Source organism: Arachis duranensis, chromosome 5, assembly GCF_000817695.3.
Source record: "Arachis duranensis cultivar V14167 chromosome 5, aradu.V14167.gnm2.J7QH, whole genome shotgun sequence".
NCBI lineage: Eukaryota > Viridiplantae > Streptophyta > Magnoliopsida > Fabales > Fabaceae > Arachis > Arachis duranensis.
Genome location: NC_029776.3, coordinates 56,503,134 through 56,506,732, shown reverse-complemented (window position 1 = coordinate 56,506,732; position 3,599 = coordinate 56,503,134). Strand labels below are relative to the sequence as shown.

The following is a 3,599-nucleotide window of genomic DNA, read 5'->3' as shown; positions in this document are numbered from 1 at the left end:
AGAGGTGACAAATGAGATGAGGGAAGGCTAACCTTGCCAAGGTAGAGGACTTGTCCTCCACCTTATAAAGTTCTTGGGATATAACCTCATGAACTTCTACTTTCTCTCCAATCATGATGCTATGAATCATGATAGCCTGGTCTATAGTAACTTCGGACCGGTTGCTAGTCGAAATAATTGAGCATTGGATAAACTCCAACCATCCTCTAGCCACGGGCTTGAGGTCATGCCTTCTCAGTTGAACTAGCTTTCCTCTTGAATCTCTCTTCCATTGAGCGCCCTCTTCACAAATATCTATGAGGACTTGGTCCAACCTTTGATCAAAGTTGACCCTTCTAGTGTAAGGGTGTTCATCTCCTTGCATCATGGGCAAGTTGAATGCCAACCTTACATTTTCTGAACTAAAATCCAAGTATTTCCCCCGAACCATTGTAAGCCAATTCTTTGGGTCCAGGTTCACGCTTTGATCATGGTTCTTGGTGATCCATGCATTAGCATAGAACTCTTGAACCATTAAGATTTCGACTTGTTGAATGGGGTTGGTAAGGACTTCCCAACCTCTCCTTCGGATCTCATGTCGGATCTCCGGATATTCACTCTTTTTGAGTTTGAAAGGGACCTCGGGGATCACCTTTTTCATGGCCATAACTTCATAGAAGTGGTCTTGATGCACCCTTGAGATGAATCTCTCTATCTCCCATGACTCAGAGGTGAAAGCTTTTGCCTTCCCTTTCCTCTTTCTAGAGGTTTCTCCGGCCTTAGGTGCCATAAATGGTTATGGAAAAACAAAAAGCAATGCTTTTACCACACCAAACTTAGATGGTTTGCTCGTCCTCGAGCAAAAGAAGAAAGAAGAGAGTAGAAGAAGAAATAGAGGAGATGGATACGGCTTTGTGGTTCGGCCAAGGGGGAGAAGTAGTGTGTAGGTTGTGTAAAAATGAAGGAATGAAGATGGGTTTATATAGGAGTGGAGAGGGGGTGTATGGTTCGATCATGTATGGGTGGGTTTGGGAGGAAAAGTGGTTTGAATTTGAATGGTAAGGTAAGTGGGGTTTTATGAAGGATGAATGTGAGTGGTGAAGAGAATAGTGGGATTTGATAGGTGAGGGGTTTTTGGGGAAGAGGTATTGAGGTGATTGGGGAATGGGTGAAGAAGAGAGAGAGTGGTGGGGTAGGTGGGAATCCTGTAGGGTCCACAGATCCTGAGGTGTCAAGGAAAATTCATCCCTGCACCAAGTGGCGAGCAAAAATGCTCTTTATGCCAATTCTGGGGTTAAACGCCGGGCTGGTGCCCATTTCTGGCATTTAACGCCAACTTCTTGCCCTTTCCTGGTGTTTAACGCCAATCTGGTGCCCCTTTCTGGCGTTAAACGCCCAGAATGGTGACAGACTGGGCGTTAAACGCCCAATTGCTGCCCTTACTGGCGTTTAAACGCCAGCAAGGTTTTCCTCCAGGGTGTGCTGTTTTTCTTTCTATTTTTCATTCTGTTTTTACTTTTTCAATTGATTTTGTGACTTCCCATGATCATCAACCTATAGAAAACATAAAATAACAAAGGAAAAATAGATAAATATAACATTGGGTTGCCTCCCAACAGGCGCTTCTTTAATGTCAGTAGCTTGACAGTGGGCTCTCATGGAGCCTGACAGATGCTCAGAGCAATGTTGGAACCTCCCAACAGCAAACTTAGAGTTTGAATGTGGGGGTTCAACACCAAACTTAGAATTTGGCTGTGGCCTCCCAACACCAAACTTAGAGTTTGACTGTGGGGCTCTGTTTGACTCTATTTTGAGGGAAGCTCTTCATGCTTCCTCTCCATGGTAACAGAGGGATATCCTTGAGCCTTTAAACACAAGGGATTAGAACATCCTCTACAAGTCTATAAGCTTGTTTTCTTGAATTGTCTGCCATCTCTAGTGAGATTTTTGCAGCTTGCACCTCAAAGATCCTTAGCTTCCCCATTACAGAGAGAGGCATGAGATTTATGCTTGACCCTAGATCACACAGAGCCTTCTTGAAGGTCATGGTGCCTAGTGTACAAGGTATTGAGAACTTCCCAGGGTCCTGTCTCTTTTGAGGTAATCTCTGCCTAGTCAATTTATCCAGTTCTTTGGTGAGCAAAGGGGGTTCATCCTCCCGAGTCTCGTTACCAAATAACTTGTCATTTAGCTTCATGATTGCTCCAAGGTACTTGGCAACTTGCTTTTCAGTGACATTTTCATCCTCTTCAGAGGAAGAATACTCATCAGAGCTCATGAATGGCAGAAGTAAATTCAATGGAATCTTTATGGTCTCAGTGTGAGCCTCAGATTCCCATGGTTCCTCATTAGGGAACTCATTGAAGGCCAGTGAACGTCCATTGAGGCCTTCCTCAGTGGCGCTCACTGCCTCTTCCTCCTCTCCAAATTCGGACATGTAGGTCATGTTAATGGCCTTGCACTCTCCTTTTGGATTCTCTTCTGTATTGCTTGGAAAAGTACTAGGAGGGAGTTCAGTAACTTTCTTACTCAGCTGACCCACTTGTGCCTCCAAGTTTCTAATGGAGGACCTTATTTCAGTCATGAAACTTTGAGTGGTTTTGATTAGATCAGAGACCATGGTTGCTAAGTCAGAGTGACTCCGCTTAGAATTCTCTGTCTGTTGCTGAGAAAATGATGGAAAAGGCTTGCCATTGCTAAACCTGTTTCTTCCACCATTATTATTGTTGAAACCTTGTTGAGGTCTCTGTTGATCCTTCCATGAGAGATTTGGAGGATTTCTCCATGAAGGATTATAGGTGTTTCCATAGGGTTCTCCCATGTAATTCACCTCTTCCATTGAAGGGTTCTCAGGATCATAAGCTTCTTCTTCAGATGAAGCGTCCTTAGTACTGCCTGGTGCAGCTTGAATTCCAGACAGACTTTGAGAAATCAAATTGACTTGCTGAGTCAATATCTTGTTCTGAGCCAATATGGCATTCAGAGTATCAATCTCAAGAACTCCTTTCTTCTGATTAGTCCCATTGTTCACAGGATTCCTTTCAGAAGTGTACATGAATTGGTTATTTGCAACCATTTCAATCAGTTCTTGAGCTTCTGCAGGCGTCTTCTTCAGATGAAGAGAGCCTTCAGCAGAACTATCCAATGACATCTTGGACAATTCAGACAGACCATCATAGAAGATACCTATGATGCTCCATTCAGAAAGCATGTCAGAAGGACACTTTCTGATCAATTTTTTGTATCTTTCCCAAGCTTCACAGAGGGATTCACCTTCCTTCTGTCTGAAGGTTTGGACTTCCACTCTAGGCTTACTCAATTTTTGAGGTGGAAAGAACTTTGCCAAGAAGGCATTGACTAGCTTTTCCCAAGAGTTCAGGCTTTCTTTAGGTTGTGAGCCCAACCATATCCTAGCTCTGTCTCTTACAGCAAAAGGGAATAGCATAAGTCTATAGACCTCAGGGTCAACCCCATTGGTCTTGACAGTGTCACAGATTTGCAAGAATTCAGCTAAAAACTGATGAGGATCTTCCAATGGAAGTCCATGAAACTTGCAATTCTTTTGCATTAGAGAAATTAATTGAGACTTAAGCTCAAAGTTGTTTGCTCCAATGGCAGGG

The 3,599-nt window shown here is 43.5% G+C and overlaps 1 non-coding gene across 1 annotated transcript; it reads left to right on the top strand.

Annotated features, from left to right (window-relative positions):
• Positions 1-3,184: 3,184 nt before the first annotated feature.
• LOC127748175 (small nucleolar RNA R71) lies at positions 3,185-3,292 on the top strand. Its single transcript, XR_008010118.1, has one exon. It is a non-coding gene; the product is annotated as a small nucleolar RNA R71 (small nucleolar RNA).
• The last annotated feature ends 307 nt before the right edge of the window (positions 3,293-3,599 follow it).